Consider the following 19,409-nt stretch of genomic DNA (forward strand, 5'->3'; position numbering starts at 1 on the left):
TTACTGGACTTCAAAGTGAAAGAAGGAATTCTAAGGTGGAAATAATATGTTGAATGAATCTCCTCATGTGGGCTCAGAAAACATGGAGACTGTAGTGTTTTGGGGGCTTTTACCAGCCAAAGTTGCTAGTGGTGAGATAGAAAGTTTATCTTCATTATCCAAACTCACATGCAATAGACATAGTTAATTGTTTCCTTCTCTTAGAAATACATGAGTATTTTTGCATTCTGTTTTGAAACATGTTTCCTGGTTGTAGGGGCATAAGAGCTTTGGCATGTTTTCTTCAATATTTTTCCATATGATTAATCTTGAAAATAATGCAGTCACATGCACTATTTAATTAAAAAAAACATTACTAGCTCTGTGGCCAATGCTTTACAGAAGCAGATTGTGAGAATTCAAAACAGAAAAATGTAATTTCTAAAAAAACTCCATGGAAAAAGGAATGTTTCCCATATGTGTACAAATATGTATTTATATACACATAGATATGTGATATATCTATAATCTTATTTATTGCCATGGGGTTGTTTATATGAATTATTTCCTCAAGGGCATAGGTTCTTGTAAAATAAGACCACTTGGTTGATAAAGTGGAAATCTTGTGGCAAATAAGTGTTGACAAGAAAGTCTCTGCCAGGAACATGGGTAGGAAATGAAGCTGGATTATCAATTAAAACTTTTTCTGTCAAATATTGATGATTCTTTATTAAGTATAATGTACTTTAGGTTCATTTTATTTCTGATTTTTGGATAAAAATATATTTTTTCTTGTTTTTTATATTTCCATTTTACACATGAAAAAAATGGAAGCCTTTTTGCATATCTGTATTTCAATATCTAGGAATAGGAGCAAGCTACAAGTTCCAATACACTGACTGCCCCCACGCCTGTGACTGGGAAAATAAACTACTGTGAGCTTAAGTATCATTCCATTGGCTGAACTTTATGCTAGCAATTTTCTTTAAATTATTGCTTTTGTTAAAATATTAAAATCAATTCTATTTAATACTTTAAAATAGCGAAAGCAGTAATTTGGTGACGCCTTCTGTTTTTTATATTTTAGTAATGTGGATTTTTAATTAGGAAGCTATTTTTAATCAATACAATTTCCTGAGAAAATGTATAGAATAAATCGATGTGATTCAAAAGAAACAGTTTCTGTATTTCCTAAGGGCTCTGTAAATATGTAGAGGTTTTATAAAAAATCCGAGTAAAAATGCCATTAAGAAAAGCTGTTGCCTGCTGGTCTAAGGGTGCTGCAACAGCACAGAATGAAAGGCTCATGTGTCGTGTCTGTGAGCCACTGGTAGCTCTAGAGAGGCCAGGAGAGCACATGCAGGGCTCTGACTGCACGTCAGAAAAGATGCACTGACAAAAGTTCCTGTGAAATTCTGGGTTAAATTGAGAATTTCCTTAAAGGGGAAGTCCCTTGCTCTCTCATTGAATGTTGTATCAAACTATGCAATCTACAAAATTGTTTTCAATGAAAGCTGATGCACCTAAATTCAAGGAACTAAGCACTTAATATGACCTATATCCTGAGGCCACCACAATGGGATACTTTTAAAAAGCGGATTGTAAACTATAATCAATAACTAATTGGCTCATAAAGTAACAAATTTCTCTTCTAAAATTGCTTTTCTTATTAAATTTAGAGTTTTATGACATCTGAGTCTTTTCCTTTTTATCCCTAGGAAAAGAAAATTATTTTTAGACCATGGCTACTATGGTATACTGGGCCTTAATTTGGACTTTAAGTGCAGTTTATTTTGCCTGTTTTGGAAATATACCTCTACACACGCAAGTGTGTTGTTTCTTCTTACATTGTTTTCAGATTCTCCAGCCACAGAGAATGCAAGAGACCTTCTTGGAATGTAACACCAATTTCTTTCATTAGCCAGCTGGCACTGGTGGCATGCAGATAATTTGCTGTCTTTGAACAAAAAATATTATCTGATTTGAGTCATCCAGGGCCCTCACTGTGGGTGGATAAGGAGGGTCTTATTGTTTCTTTTGGATAAAACAAAAGTGATAATTCTAGGCCAAGTCAGAAGAGGAGAAAAATCTAAATGCTTATAAATGCCTATTAGTAATGTTTAAATGATGTGTGTCCAAGCATGAGGGTGAATTAGAATCATTGGAGAGTGTGAATAGTGTCCTTCAACATGCCCTGTGCGTGTATTTGAGGTGCTGATATGGATATGATACCCTTGTCAAGGGATGTTATTGATGTGGCATTGCTTCTCTGTGTGACTAATAGCAGCAATATCTCCAGCTAAACAAAAAGCATTTGTGAATGTGGTACCACTGTGCAGGCTTCTGTTCTTGATTTTCTGCTGAAGAGTCATGACTGGTTCTGTTCAAGGGCAATATCAGTAAGGAGCCAGAGTGGAAGATAGGGATAACAAATAATCAGATGGAAGACAGAAATTCAAGGGAAATTGCTTTAGAACACAGACAGGTCAGGATGATACCTTCTTGACCTTTACAGTGTCAGAGACCACTGCCCAACAAAAGATAAAACTAAGCTGCTGAAAATCCTTACCTCTTGGGGAATGTATGGCTTTTAGGGATTGAGCCAGTGAGGGTGGGCTCCACCTTTTAAAACATGGAAATGGTATGAAAAATTAAATAAGGCTGCTGGGTACACTCTTTCTTAATGGTTTGATTTATCATATCATACTGAACCTTGGGGGGTTAGAAGGAACCATTAATATGATTGTGTATCTCCTCTGCATAGTTTACATTGCTGTAATAAATAACTACTTTTAGCAGGAGCACATACAATAAGGTGGAGATATTTTCTCACTATTTAGGAACTACTACTGATTTTGACAATTTTTCCCCTCCATGTTTTTATTCCAGTTCCTTTTAATGAAAACCCTTTTAATGTGACCCAAGAAACTCATACATTTGGTCTCAGCAGCTGGCAGAGGTGGTGTTACACCCCCTTCAGAGCTGTGTGGTTAACAGTTTTTCTTGGTGTGCTCCATACCAAAGACTCAACCAATCTAAGACTTGTGACACAATCAAAAGAAAACATCTAATGACTGCTGGTCCCCTCTTTTTACAGGACAGAAGATACTGTTTTGATAGTATATCTAATATGCTACTTGAATGGCAGCACAGGAAATCAAGCCCACAGCTCCTGAGTGCAGCAGTGCTGCAGAGATTCTGTTGCTTCAGCCTTTGTCCTTTCAAAGGTTTCTTTCAGTGACATTTTTCTTCCTGAATATTCAGTCATAGTATACAAAATTTGAAGTGCTATAAATTTATAATCCCAGTCAATGTTAAAAGTTGTGCAGAATTTTGAATTGTTTCTCATGTGTTTTCAGCACACACTCCTGGCAAACTACTGAGGATAATCATTCTATAAAAGGTGATACCTGTTCATTGCAAATCCCTCTGTCTTCAGTGTAAGCATTTTAATGAATTCCAGTCCAGTCTGAAACGTTCATCCTTAATGTTCCTTGCAAACACCCTTTTCAGACATGAAGGGTGTGCTGCTGCTTGATGTGGCAGAACAGAAAAATGAGTTCATAGATGGGTAACAGAGGCTTGATGCTACAAAGTGCAGTTCAGCATGTGAAATGCAGTGTGTTCCCTTTGTCTTGCCCAGAAAGGAGAACTGAGAATGTTTCTTTGTAGACTACACTTGCTACATATGTCAAAAACAAGGCTTCTAAATAGTCATTCTGATAACAGCTGTAATCAGAGATCGCTAATTTTTGTTTTTTTGTTTTTTTGTTTTTTGGGTTTTTTTTGTTTTTGTTTTTGTTTTTTTTTTTTTTTTTTGGCTATTCCTGCTGCTCTTCCAGATTGCAGTTTTGGTCCCAAGAGGTTTCTAATTTTGGGTATACCATTCTGTATGGATAAAACTGTTTCCAAATTTCGGGTGTCTGGAGTCTAGACATACCTTCAGAATTTCCAGCAAAGGGATGGACCTGTATATAGAGAATTTTAGCCTGCTGGCAGTAGCTTCACTGTCTGCTTTTAGTGAAGTTTCCTAGACCTAAGTCTGCAAATCAGGAAAAGGAGAGGAGAGGAGAGGAGAGGAGAGGAGAGGAGAGGAGAGGAGAGGAGAGGAGAGGAGAGGAGAGGAGAGGAGAGGAGAGGAGAGGAGAGGAGAGGAGAGGAGAGGAGAGGAGAGGAGAGGAGAGGAGAGGAGAGGAGAGGAGAGGAGAGGAGAGGAGAGGAGAGGAGAGGAGAGGAGAGGAGAGGAGAGGAGAGGAGAGGAGAGGAGAGGAGAGGAGAGGAGAGGAGAGGAGAGGAGAGGAGAGGAGAGGAGAGGAGAGAGGACAGGAGATAAGGGGTCCACAGTGTGGGCAGGGCACACTGCACTGATGGAACATTGTCCTGAGGCAGAGCATGGTGACACCAACAGTTTCATCAGCAGTCTGGTGCTCCTCAGACAGAGCAGGTCAGTGTTACATCCATGGTCAGCCAGGGAAATCCAGTCTGAGAGTCAAGAACAGCAGGGATAGGAGACAGGGGAAGCTGTGTAGTGCAGCTGTAGTGAAGCTCAGGCAGGCTTTGGCAAGTCTGAGCTTAAGAGGGAACGTGAGCCCATGGCAGAGGATCTGGGGTACTGGAAGAGGTACTGAGTGATGTTGGGTAAATGATTTAGGCCTAATGAGTCACTAGGAGCCCTGATAGCCAATTAAAACTCTACAAGAGGACTATCTGTTCCAAAGCAGGGAACTCCTGGAAGATGGTAAACTTCACTGCTGGATGTCAAACATTTTAAGAACCAGACTTAAGAATTCGGCTGTGAATAAGATGGAATACTGAGGATCTCAGTGAATCAGAGAACTGTACATGTCAATAAAGCATAATGGTTGCCAGGTGCCATTCTGCTTTAAAATAAACTAGAAATGCATGAAATAATTTATTTCTGACAAATTTATTTATTTGTTTTAGCTCACCACGCCTTTTTGCTGTGCAAACTTAAAGAACAGAAAATCCTTTCAAATTGCCAAGTAGGTTGTTTTCAAAATAAGCTGCAGAAACCTTACTGAAACTGGAAAAAAAAAAGTTTACCAGCTCTTCTATCTTCATTTTGCTGCCTTTATTTAGTGCCTTTAATGGCAGAGCCCTGTGTTTATTCAGTTGTGCCATCCATCCCTACATATTCTACCCAAGGGAAGAAAGCCACACTGAGGCAGTGCTCAGATTGCATAATGTACTCTGAGATACAGATAAATCCCATTTTGTTACATGTCTAACTCACTGAATCTGAAAAGCTTAGGACTGCTGCATTTTCAGTACAGGCTTTTCATCTGTGCATTATTTTAGTCTCATGTTTCATGGCTTCTTCTCACCTGTGTTACCAAGTCCACAAAATAAAGGCTTATGGAGTTCAGTGAACCAAGTAGTGGTGTAAAATATAAAAATATAAGCTGCTAAAGCATTATATTTGTGATTTAATGGGACCAGGCACTTTGATTAATTTACTTGAAGTTTTCTTACACCTGCTGGAATACTGTGTGTGCTAAGGCAAGTATGCACTGTGCAACCTGCAATAATAGTGTTATTCAGGAAAAAAAACTGAAGCTGTGTAGTCAGCACATGATGCAGTTTGAATCTGGCTAAAATATGAGTTTACAGTAAACATTACAAAGTCTGTTTTTCCCAGTGTGGAATAAAATGAGGTAGATAATTTGTACAATTGTAAGTTGGAGCAGCCTTAAGATGTAGTTGGGTTTTTAGCAGCACCATTTGTGTTTAGGGAACATTGAGCAGTCATGATTTCCTCTCCTATCTGATGAAGGCCTGGTAGACAATGAGTCAACCTTCATTGTGAAAAAGTAATTTCACCTCAAACTGTTGCATTTCCCTACAGGGAGAGGTAAGATTTTATGAGGGTGCAGAATCACCTTTTTTTAGTGCAGCAGAACTAGTACTTTAGTTGAGTATCAGGTCCCATAATCTTTAATAGCTCGGGTATATCTGAAGACAAGCAATACATTATTGTGATCACACTCCGCCAGTAAAAATACTGCATGAGACATGGTGCAGAAAACAGTATTAGGAAAACTAAATAAAAAAACTAAATAAACAGGATGAATTAGAAAACATTGATATACATGATTTGGAATATACACAGTATAGATTTTTTCAGCCAAAACATTTAGAATTTACCCGTTCTTTAAGAATAACAGAGAAAATCTAAAATCACTTTGCAAGAAGTCCAGGAGTCTTGGCTGCTCTTGTATGAGAATGAAGATAACATAGGATTGCAGGCTACTTTCAAAGTACAATAGTCTATTCCTTAACCTCCTTTTATGTGAGATGCCAAGATGTTCAAAGAGAGATCATAAACTTTTAATTACTTCAGAAGGAAAAATAATATGTAAAGCTTTTAAATTTACTTGCTAGTTAAACCCATAGGACTTTTTTTGCTTTTTATGCATCTTAAAAATATTTATAAATATTTTGAAAACAATGAAAATATTTTTGACTAGGTACCTCTTGTCTGCATGTTATCAGGCTGCTTTTCTTACAGTCTTCTATGGTTGATTTTTTTTTGTCATTCTTGATTACAGATGGGTTGCCATATTGGTATGTCATAGAATATGAAAATAATTGTTACTTCTTATGCACAAGTATACTCCTTACCAATTTTGTTATGACTTTATTACGTGCAATGATCTGTTCCAGGCACATGCAGCTTTTACTTCTGTAGTTACACAGCTTTCATTTTTGGGTCTTTGTTTTTCTGAGCTGTTTTCCCTTAGAAGTATTAAGTTTATGGAAAAATACAGTTCAAAGAGCAACCTGTTGAAATGACCAAATACAAATTTTAAAACATAATTTTATTCGTCCCCTTGCCAAGTTTAGCAAGTAATCTAATTCTTCTGTGTTTAAATTGCCACTCTTTCAAAGTAGGAAGGAGAAAATTATTAAATACTCCATGTAGTTTGTCTAAGGAGCTCATTTTAAAAGAAATTATTGCACTTTTGAACATTAATAATCTATAGCATTTGTTACATATTTCTACATATCCTAATTAATGTGCAACAAGAAACATAAATGCTACCTAACTTTTCAAAACAGAGCAAAAAATAGCAGGAATAGTGGCATTTTTTTCATTTCAAAATCACTAGAGATCAAACATTTTGAGCTAGAGCAAAATCATAAAAATGTTGGCATTTTTATAGCATGTGACAGGCTTGTGACAAAAATCTGATACATATTTCAGATCTGTTCACTTCTCTCCTCTTTGCCTAGTGCTTCTCCAAAGTGAAATTTGTGTGAAAACAGAAGACTGCTTTTTTTTCTCATATGGGCAATTTTAGCTAATTGTTTAGAGACCTAAATGGTCACTCATCTTCTAGGCTCTGCTGAAGTGTCTTTTTGTCTCTCTCTAGTTTAGCAGACTGGATTCTAAACCTTTTTGTTATTCTGTGAAAGATACATTTGTATACTGACATATTCAGCACTTGATGCTCAATTTTAGTTTATAAAAATGGAGCTCTTCATTTAATGTGAGGAAATAGACCTTTATTTATAATGTGTCAGAATGATGGAGTAATTTGGATGAAGAAGTAATTTGGAGGTTATCTAGTCTCACCTCTGGATTTAAATAGTTCAGAGTAATTCCAGTTAAGTTTTGAATGCCTCCAGAGCTGGGAACCCCAGTGCTCCTCTGTGTAGCCATGTGCATGGCTGGAGAGCTCACATGGAGGATTTCTTCCTTAGAGCTGTCCAGAATTTCCTTTGCTGCGACTTGCAACAGTTTCCTCTTTTATTTTAGCCCTTGGCTTTGAAAAGAACCCATCCTCATTGCCTTTTTAATCCCTCATCAGATGATGGGAGATGGTGAACAGATTTCTCCCTAAGAATTCTCCTCTGAGGACTGGGCAAAATCTCTCCTTGTGCATCCCAGAGCTCTAACCACTCCAGTGATCCTCTCCCGACTGTGGTGATGGTGAGGTGCATGAAGCTGGATGTGGTAATCAGTGTGGCTACACAGAAGGCAAATATTCCCTTTAACCAGTGGAGAGCATTCCTCCTAAAGTGACCTAGCTGCCATGCTGGAATGTGTTCTGCCTGTTATCTGCCTGAATCCTTTGGGCCATGTGTGCAGATTTAAGGAAGTGGCTTACGTTTAGATTACGTAAATATTAATTTAATTCAAAGAATACATTCCCAGTCTTGAATTTCCATTTTGCTGTATCCAGATTTATGAGATATGGCAATAACACACCTCTTCCTTAAAACAGTTATCAGAGAATGCTCTGTCTGTTAGTTTCCTTCACTGCTTCCCAGCACTAGTGGGATAGCAAAGTCTGGACAAACCAAGCTATGCCACTCTGGTGGTTTGACCATGAATGGATGCCAGGTGCCACCAAGCTGCTGTTCCTCCTCAGGAGGAACAAATGTCATTTGTTGACAAGGACAGGGAGACACCACGTACCAGCTGCTGTCACAAACAAAACAGACGTGACTTGACAATCTTACTTTATTGAAAATAAAATTAAATTACAAAAATAAGAAATTAAGTTTAAACCACCTGCTTTCACCCTATCCTTCTCCACAGACGCTTCACTTTTATTTACATCTTTCCTCCTTGGAGGGGGATGGAGAGTAGGAGTTTCAGTCAGTGTTGTCTCTGCCACTCCTTCCTTATCAGCAGGAGGGCTCCTCACACTCTTTCCCTGCTCCAGTGTGGGGTTCTGCCCATGGGAGACAGTTCTCCATTAACTTCTTTGACATAAGTCCTTCCTACAGGGTGCTGTCCTTTACAAACTGCTCCAGCACTCTTGCCCCATGGGCTCACATATCCTGCTGTAAATCTGCTACAGATGGGCTCCTTTTATTATGGGGCCAAGGTCCTGCCAGGAGACTTCTGCAGCTTTGGCTGTCTCCACATGATCAGTGGCATCCTCCTGCTCCAGCATGGGCCCCTAAATGGGGTGTGGATGGATCTCTGCTCCTCCATGGGCTGCAGGGCACAGCTGTCTCACCATGGTCTGCACCATGGGCTGTGGATGGATCTCTGCCCCTCCATGGGCTGCAGGGCACAGCTGTCTCACCATGGTCTGCACCATGGGCTGTGGATGGATCTCTGCTCCTCCATGGGCTGCAGGGCACAGCTGTCTCACCATGGTCTGCACCATGGGCTATGGATGGATCTCTGCCCCTCCATGGGCTGCAGGGCACAGCTGTCTCACCATGGTCTGCACCATCATGGGCTATGGATGGATCTCTGCTCCTCCATGGGCTGCAGGGCACAGCTGTCTGTGTCCTCCATGGTCTGCACCGTGGGCTGCAGTGGGATTTCAGCTCTGATGCCTGGAGCACATCCTGTCCCTCCTTCTCCTCTGACCTTGGAGCTGGCAGAGCTGTTCCCCTCACAGGTTCTCACACCACTGTTCTCCAGCTGCCATTTTCTTTTTTCTCCCTCCTGAAATTATTGCAGTGATGCCTGAAAAGGCTGCCCTGGAACAGAGACTAGACAGAGCAAAAGGAATAAAACAGGTATTTATTGAAAGGATACACCTTGGGCAATGCAAGAGCCCAGCTGGAGCTACATCCAAATCAAATCCAAGATGGAATCCAATCACGAGTCCTTACACTTTTATAAGTTTTGGTTCATCTACATCTTGGGGACAATTCTCCAACCACAGCCCCAGGCTATGAAGCCTCAGCCCCCTGGCTTGCCCCCTTCCCTTCACCATTGTTTATGCTTTTTGGGTAATGAGTGTCCTGGATTCTCTAGCTGGGAAAGCATTGTTTTGTCTAACCACCCTTCACCCTGTGAAGAGAACTTACTAACACCTAATATGAAGCTTCAGAGTTACATACCAAGCAGTAGAGAATCTGAAAAATATAAAAGCTAAAACCCAAGGCATCACCAGACGTGCTAACACCACCACTGATGGTGATTTGGCCAGTGGCGGATCCATCTTCCAGCTGGCTGGCACTGGCTCTGTTGGACATGGGAGAAGCTGCTGGAAGCTTCTCACAGAAGTCAACCCTGTAGCCATCCTGCTACAAAAACCTTGCCACACAAGACTAATACACCTCCTAAGCACAAGAATTTATTTTTTTGAATGAACTTATGATTTTCTTCTATCCAGAGTTAGCTGTTTCTTATGGTTCCTTACTAAACTGGGAGGTGCCGCAGCCAGGACAGCTGACCCCAACAGACCCATGGCATCTTGCTCACTATAAAAAGTGGGGGAAGGAGTGGAGAGAGCGTCTGGAGTTGATGGCATTTATCTTCCCCAGTAACTTTTATGTCAAAAGGGACCCTGCTCTCTTTGACATATCTGAACACCTGCCTGCCCATGGAAGGAGCTAATTAATTCCTTGTTTTGTTTTCCTGTGTTGTGGCCTTTTCTTTCCTCATTAAACTGTCTTTATCTCAACACGCAAGTTCTCCAGCTTTTACTCTTCTGATTCTGCTCCCAAGCCTTCCAGTGGAGAAGTGAGTGAGCAGCAGTGTGAGGCTTGGCTGCTGGCTGGGGTTAAACTACAACAGTGTGGTGTGGAGAACAAGCAGGAGCAATTAGAGGTCTGTATGCAGTCAAAGAGCTTTGATCTTACTGTGTTAAAGGAGACATGGTGGGACAGCTCACATGACTGGAATGTTGTCATTAAGGGCTACATGCTGCTCAAGAAAGACAGACTAGGGAGACAGTGGTGGAGTTGTCCTAGAAATATGTGGCATGTATTGAACTCTGGGAAGGCTTTGAATCCCTTCAGAAGGACCTCGGCAGGCTGGAGAGATGGACAAAGAGCCCTGTGATATTCAGCAAAGGCAAGAGCAGGGTCCTGCACCTGGGGAGGAACAAGCCCAGGCACCAGCACAGCCTGGGGCTGACCTGCTGGGGAGCAGCTCTGCAGAGAAGGACCTGGGGGTCCTGCTGGACAACAAGCTGCCCATGAGCCAGCAGCGTGTCCTGGTGGCCAAGAAATCCAATGGGATCCTGGGGGACATTGGGAGGAGCATTGCCAGCAGGTGAAGGGAGGTGATCCTGCCCCTGCACTCAGCTCTGTGAGGTCTCACCTGGAGTGCTGTGTCCAGTTCTGGGCTCCTCAGGACAGGAGAGACATGAGAGCAAATGCAGTGGAAGGCTACAAAGGTGACGAGGGGACTGGATCTTAGGAGATGCTTCAAGTGAAGTTCCCCTTATTGATGGAACTGGGCCTCTTCTGCCTGGAGAGGACTGAGAGGGGATCTTACCAATGTATATCACTATATGATGGGGAGGTACCAAGAGGAGGGACCAGGCTCTTCTCAGCACTGCCACACGGTAGGTAGGACAAGAGACAATGGGCAGACGCTGATGAGCAGGAAATTCCACCTGAATGTAAGACTATCTTTTCTGTGTGGATAACCATGCACTGGAACAGATTTCCCAGAGAGGGTTTGGAGGCTCCCTCACTGGAGATATTCCAGAACCATCTGGATGCAATCCTGTGCCATGACTTCTGAGATGGCCCAGCTTAAGCAGAGAGCTTGGACAAGATGCCTGACTGTCTGACCCATTCCTGTGATTCTGTGATTTCATTCTATGTAAGAATATGCCTGATATATTAACTACATATGTATATTAATGGAGTTAAACACAGCTTTACCTGTATGATTTGTTTGGGATTTTTTTTAAATTTTATTTTATTTTTTTAATTTTTTTTTTTTTTTTTTAAAGCTAGACTCATTGGTGTATTTAATGTTTTCATATGGTTTTAATTTTCACCTGGAATTACTCTGTATTTCCCCTCTCTTTTTAGGTCAAATTGATGTATGCTCAGTTTCTTCTCAGATTCCATAGCTGAGGCAGTCCCTCGCCAGAAAAGCTTATTATGTTATATTAGGTTTTAGTATTTATCTATCTTCACAACATATTTTGATAAGGATTTTGTCTGAGGGTCAGTGAGAAAATAGGCTTTCAGACATAAAAAGCATTGTATATAGTTTGTTTGTTTGCTTAAAAAAAGCAATCTTACACTGAAAGAGGAGCAGGTCAACATGAAAGCTTGAGATTCTTAGATCTGACATCAGTCTGGTGTCAAATTTGGGAAACAGTAAAATAAAATTGAAGTATAAAGTTCAGCAACCACCCTCCTGAAAATGAGACCAGGGCAAATCTGAAAAAAGAATTTTTTCCCCCAATTTTTCATACCCTGTTACAAATAATAAAAAAGTAACAGATGTTAAAGATAAAGCAAAAATAATATGTGCTTTGAGTGAATAGAAGAGTGACTGGAAGGGAGTATGGATGAGAAAACCAGGATGTTCTAATGCCTTTTAGTATTATGCTGAGCAGCCACTTCTCTCTTACCAGAGTTTATTGAGCACAGCAGCTGATTCCCCACTTGGAGGCCAATATAGACTAGGACCAGATAAAGACAGAATTGGCAGAACTGAGAAGAGTCTTTGGACTGTCATTCTGTAGGCACAGGAATGATATGCCCCAGCAGAAAGTCAGCAGCTAAATATTTTCAGAAAAAAATTTCCAGTGGGATCTGAGACTGTGACCCTGTATTTACTCCTAAAATATAAGGAATGGTTGCCTCTTTTATTTCAGGAAGAAAGGAAAGACATGTAACTTCAGCTTGTAGTCAGCTTGCCCTAAAAGATGCCCTTCAACCTTCCCAACTATTCCCTAAGCTCCAGTGCTATTCTGTGGCATCTCTCAGTCAAATATTTGTACAGTTGCTGTTTCCAAGTACATGCACATCACAGATTTGTGCAAAGCAATTTCAGAAATGGCTGCTTCAGTGGTTGAGGCTTGTCCTGTTGCATTTGCAGATTTTATTCCCTGGAGAACTTCCACAGTGCATTATTTTCTTATCTTACTTCCAGGATAGGACTCCTTGTCTATTGTTCTTAGAACTTCAGTCTTGGTGCTTTTAGAATATGTTTTTTTAATATATATCTATCACCAGATTTCTCTCTTCTTTCTTGTGAGTGGAATTTTTTCTGCCTTCTTTTGATCTCAAATGATTAATGACTGCTGGTGGGCCTTTACTTTCAGAGAAGACTTGTCTGCTTTCTGTACAGCAGCAAACATGATAATGGCAGATACAAGACATAAATTGCTAGTTGGTGTGCTTTGTACTTTTGATAGAGGGTTGGTTTTTTTATTGCTAGCATTGAGCAATAAAAACTTGTTTGTCCAACTGCTTTGTGCTGTTCCCTCATTATTGAAATGCAGGATGATGCTTTCCACTGTGATTCTGACAACTGAAAAGTACAAAATAGATTGGAAGCACTGATGATGAAAGTGAATTTTTAGGAGAAGTAAGTATAAAAAGGGAGATAGCCCCTGGCTTCAGAGGGAATGATTTGCTTTTGCAATTTTTTCTACTTATAAGGCAGCCTTAAAAGTGCAGAGGTATGTTTGAATATGTTTAGTTACAAAGAAATTTTTAAAGATAATGAAATTTCAGCTTTCCTAAGATTTGGGTAGTCTTCCAGGTAATGTGAGTGCAGTATGAAATCTCATTAACTTTTACTGATGAGACTTAGCTTATGTCATTCAGGCTGGATGATGTGTGTCAATTCTTGTTGAACAAATTGATGCATTCAACTTGTGTCAACCACCACTCAACACAGATCCTGGAAATAATATGTGGTTTGAGTGAATAGCAAAGTGATTGGAAGGGAACACTTCTTCACTGAAGAGGTTCACAGGAAGCATAGTGGAGCATTCAAAGAAAAAATTAAAACCACAATGTTGAAAGAACATTTAAATTATCCTGCTTTGTCTTTAATGAGAATGATTTTTTCTAAGTGTTTGCCAGGTAAAAACATGTAGAAAAAAATAGTGATCAGATTGCAAAATTGACAGAAGCAGTTAAAGCTCTGATATTATGTACAGTAAGACAAAACAACTAACAAGTATTAGATTAAAAAAAAATCCTAAAACCAATGGACTAACAAAGTTTTCATAGTATGCTAATCTCTGTTAGCAGTTTATTATGGGACAGACAGCAAGATGTCCCAAAACATGTCCTGTGATTTGTTCAGTCATCTTTTCCTAGGAAAGCAAGCTTTTGATTAAATAAAAAATGAAGGAAAGGATCATTTCTCTGTAGAGTCTTTGCAGTTTTGTTGCTATAGTACAAACATTAGATATGGCTATATCAGTTTTTTAACACTGTGTAGACTGTTAGGGGTGCATTGAACTGAGTCTAATTCTAAGGAGTTAGATGTTGGTATTACAACCAGAGAGTAGGTAATATCTATATTATCTTCAATAGTTCTCTTACTGTCAGTATTGAACTTTTTTTTAGGTCAAAAGAAAGCATGAAAAAGGCTTAATAAGGGAGGGTGGAACATATATGAATGTTTTTTCCAGACTGGAACTGTGGATCAAAGTTTTGGAAGACTGAGTATATCCAGTAAGAGTAAGCTGAATTAGACATGACTATGTCAATGTTAGGATGTTGGTGCTCATATAACTTACCAGAATTGTATCACCCCTCTTCAGGATATTTTTTGAAAGATATTGAGAGCATAGAAGTAATGCATGGAGGACTAATATAGTGGAAGTGTAAAGTGAAGAATGTCCCACCTCCTAACTTTGTACCTATAATTTTCTACTCTGCTTTTCTTGGAGAATTTGTTTTTACAGTATTATTGAATTTTTATCACAAATTATTCAGTTACGATTTCCTGAGTTTCTCTGGACAGAGTTTATAGCTTTTTTCTTAGGTTTGTGATTTCATTGTCTTAGATGGTCTGATTTCATCATACTGTTAGATTTCCAGTTTGTACTGTTTAAAGAAAGGCTCTTGCAGATTCTGGTTTCATTGTTTATATATCCAGCTGTAAGTGGGGAAGAATTAGGCCTGTGATTGAAAGCACTGTGAGAAAAGAATTTATTAGAGTTATCAGCTTTTGGTGATACTTTAAGGCTCTAAGGGGCAGTTAAAGGTAGTATTTTTTGTTAAAGGCAGATGTCCACATAAATTTTGCTTTCAGAAAAATATGTTCTTTTTTTCTGTTAAAGGTTATCAAATTTCAAGTAAAAACAAGCTAAAAGCAATTTCACTTGTTTTGTTCTAATTAGCTGAATTAGTTAAATAGTTTAAGAGGAACTGGGCAGGTAGAGCACATGGTGCAGAAACAGTTATCTCTGCTGGTTTAATGAGAAAGGAAAGCAATAAAATGGGAAAAAAGAGATTGCAGTGTACCATGAAGACCCTGCTTCTGCTGAGCCCAGGATCGTTGGTGTGTACTAGGCAATTGAATTCCCTTGCTCGTCTTGCATTCGTGCGCTGTGTCTGCAGAGAGGATGCAGTGGCAACGCTGGCACAGGACGAGTGGTGAAAATCCATCCAAACAGGAGAGCTCTGGGCACTGCCACTGGAGGGGCACTGCAGCCTTGCACTATTATACACACTTCTGTCTACTGCAGCTTCAGCTACAGGAGTGCAGCCTGAGTGTGTGACTCTCAACATGAGAGAAAGAAAATGTGCTTAAAATATAGAAACGTAGCTTTTAATCCACTAACATTACCCAAAATGAATTTGCCTCACTCCAGCTTTGATGCCAGCTCTAATTTGTTTAAAATAAATTAATACCTCTATAAATAAAAGCCCTTTATTGACAAATCTATTTGTTATTAGGTCATACTGAAGTAAATACTACCCTGGAAAAATAAACAAAAGGCTTTGCACATGAAGAGATGAGGAGGAAGTTTGCTGGTATCCCAGTGAATTCGAGTTTTATTTTGGATTTTTTTTATTTTCATAAGTACTGAGAACACTTGCAAGACAATAGCATCTTCTGTTTGTGAACTAACATAGTTCAGCTGCCTATATTTAACCTGGAATATAAAATCATTTGACAAGTTAGTAAAATTGGAAGTAGTTATGGTCTAACCAAAGATTATATCTTCACATGATGACTAATTTCTAGCAACAGATAAACTTGGAAAACACAACCACCTCTATTCATCTTTGATAATAAAAAAAAAAAAACAGTAGACAAACAGAATCAAAATGACAAGAAAATTATGCATTTAAAAAGACAACAATTTTGATTATAAATGGGTTTTACTCTTTTTTTTTTTCCTTTGGAAAGGCATTACAGATTCAAGAGAAAAGCAGAAAAGATGCTATACAAAATTCTCAAGAATATATGAAATGCACATTTGAGTATGACTTCCAAATCTGTTCTGAAAACTTTATTATCTTTTATGCCTATAGTTAATATCACTTTTTGGAGTACCTAGAGAGTCTTCTCACAGCTTATGTTAAGCAAAGATCTAAGCCTTTATGGGAATGAGTTTTCTGACTTCTCACAGATTTATATCTTTATGAGATCTCTGATTTAGTTTGTAATGCCCAACCTTTATTTGAGATGTAGCACAATCTATACAGAATGCTAAATATACTGAAATATGTGAATGTAACAGAATGGAAAAGAATAAATATTAGACCAAAAGAATAATTTGATTTTTATTTTGTGTATGCATCTTTGAGTGTTTTCACAAATTTTTTTTGTATTTTTTTCCTGAAAAAGTATTTCCATTTCTGGCAGAAAGACAAGTTTCCTGAGATTCTTTTTGTTTTAGCTGAAGAAATTGAATAGGAATGTGGTTTTTGTTTCAGTGAAAGTCAGCAAACACGTTGGATGAATTGGTTGGTACAAAGGAGAGTATATAGCTAGACTATCATCTCTGCTTTTGCTGCTTTATGCTACTCAGGTAGTCATTAATCCTTACTCTTTCAGGCTTTCCAGTTACTTACTTGTAGTAATCAGTCCAACATAATTGAAAGGGTGGGAAGCTATCATGCATGGGCTGTAAATTATTCCTCTTTCTACTTATCACCTTAAGGCACAGATTTCAGTTCACTGAGAAAGCAAAGCTGTTAAAAAAAACAGTGTTCAGATTAAGCATTTTGCCTGGAAACTTAAGTGAGATAGAGAGACATTTCTGATTGCTGCCTAGACAGAAATTTTGCTCTGTTTATCTGCGTGGTTTTTTGGTGGCAGAGTTATGCTATTAATGAGTTTGAACAGGTGAAATTCCCTGTCGATGTACCAGGTTTATCACAAACTTCATCATAAATTCAGTTACTTTTGCAAATTTGTTTTTTTTTGAGTCTGTTGAACTCATGGGGTAGGTGTACTACAGAAGAATAAAGCACGGTTTTATCAGTGCTGGCTCTTAGACTCTTTGTTCATTTGGTTTTCCTAAACTTCTTTCTTTAAGATATATACAGTATATATATGTATATATAAACACCCTGTAGTAATAAGGAATTTGGCAACTGTAAACCCTTACTGGAAAAATGAAAATAAACAAATATCAGTCTAAGAATTAGACTAATTCAGAGTTTAGGTTAAATGGGTTGCATGGACACTATAAAATTATCTAAAACCTAGGAACTGTACTCATTAACATCAGAAAAGCACCTGTTAGGAGCTCATGAAGTATTTGTAGAAGGCTTCAGCAGATCCAGTGGATGTTTTGATGCACTGCATGTTCACTGACAGCGAGTAGATATCGTAGCCACACGCAGGCAATGATCGGATTCAGCACACAAAAGGTAACTTCTGTGGAGCACCTTGAAAACTGAAAAGCTGTAATTAGAGAAACTGCCTTGGCATAAAAGATTCACTAGGATGACCTACTTAAAAGGATCATCATGTACCTAAAGTCAGGCTACAGTTTGCAGTCATAAATATTACATCAGGGCTTTTTTAAGGCTGCACTTCTCTTCCAGTAAATGCTTCAGTTCCCATTAATAGTTGAATAGTGCCATCACACCCGATTTCTTTGAGAAACATTCGAAGTGTATGAAATTAATCTAGAGGAAGATGCTATAAATAAGCACTTTTTTCTATAGGTGAATTTCTATTGTCAAGGAGCAAGGGAAGTATCTTTTAGCTTCTAAAGTTGTGTCTGTGTGGTTGTAAGCTTCCTTTTCTTTTATCAGAAATACATCACATCCTTAGTTAATCTAGTACAGTCTAGTTTTTCCTATCCCTCAAAAATCAGTCCTAAAATCAGTTCCTTATTTCTGGAGGATACTTCTGGAGACAGTATATGCAATAGAATGAGTAAAAGACAACTTCTCAAAGCCTTTCCTTGGTCTTCTTCCATCAAGCTCTGAAGGCAGTTCACACTGCTTTAGAAAGGATAATAAGATTAGCTTCAGAAATTTCCATCTATTTTTACTCCTGCATCATATCTCCCTGCCTCCTTAGTTGCATTACTGCCATTTTTCTGAGGTAATGCTGGAAAATAGAACATTAAAATGATCATGGTTAAAAATAACCGTTTCCCCACTCTGAAATCAGGCACTATTTTCTTAGAAGCACTGCTAAAATATTGTAGCCTACTTTCTCCCAGAGGGGACGGTTCTACAAGCGTCCAGATTCATACACACACACACACACACACACACACACCCCCCCACACCCACACACACACGCACACACACACACACACTCTCCCTTTATTTTAGACACATGAGTAATGGTGCAATTTCATAATTGATTTTAGCTGTTCTAACTACTGACTGTTGCCAAAGAATTATCCTGCATTTCTTCCTTCTGTATGCTTGCATGCTGCAGCCATTTATTTTTCCCTTCCCTAGTGACAGTGCAGATGTGTGGTGAGTTAATTGTCTTGCAGTATGTCTGAAAAGTGCGCTGAGAGGAGGGGAATGGTTAGTCTTCAGTCTAATCAGCAAAACACTCTTGACTTGTGTCTGTGCTTGTGACCTGGGAGGATGGAAAGCTACAGCAGGGGAGCAGGGAGGAGAACTGGGGCAAAATGTCTTGGTGCTCTCATGCAGCTTGGTTAGTGGGAGCTCAAGCTGGACTAACACACTCGGAGATCCATTAGCTGATAATACAAAGTTGCTCCACTCTGCCCCTATTATGGGTACAGATAGGGAAGAAAGGAGTCTGTCTGTGGTTTAGGTATTGGGAATCCCCGAAGTGTGAAAGTGCCACACACTTCTGCCCCATTCCCTGCACTGAATTTTTTAGGGTGGGATTTTTAGGGTGTGAATGCACTGTGCATGCACTGGCCAAATTCAGTCAACTTTGAGACACTGGTACAGATTGGATGAATACTAACTTCCTACAGGATTTGTGTTAAATAGAAGGCTAGAGAGATATGGTAACTCACTGAGAGAAAGGTTAGTATTTGTAGCCCTTCCTTACAAAACAGAGTGTTCAAATGGGAAAGGATGCTTCAGACAGAGTCAATTTGATGCATGATGCATGGAATTGCTTGGTTTCTTTCAGAATAAAACCTGGCATCCAAGACTAGATAGTAAAAAATTGCAGTCTGAACACGGATAGAGATATTAAATTTATCTTCAGCATATTTTCCTTGTAACCTGTGGTATTTGTATCTCTGAAGAAAATATAGGCTTTTATATTTGAAGCCCTTTGTATTCTGATGTCCACTGCTTAAATGAAG

The 19,409-nt window shown here is 39.1% G+C and overlaps 1 protein-coding gene across 1 annotated transcript in view; it reads left to right on the plus strand.

The window, feature by feature from the left end:
- SV2C (synaptic vesicle glycoprotein 2C) overlaps positions 1 to 19,409 on the plus strand; it is a 107,222-nt gene that overhangs the window by 11,050 nt on the left and 76,763 nt on the right. The window lies entirely within an intron of this gene.

This window comes from Oenanthe melanoleuca, chromosome Z (assembly GCF_029582105.1).
Source record: "Oenanthe melanoleuca isolate GR-GAL-2019-014 chromosome Z, OMel1.0, whole genome shotgun sequence".
NCBI lineage: Eukaryota > Metazoa > Chordata > Aves > Passeriformes > Muscicapidae > Oenanthe > Oenanthe melanoleuca.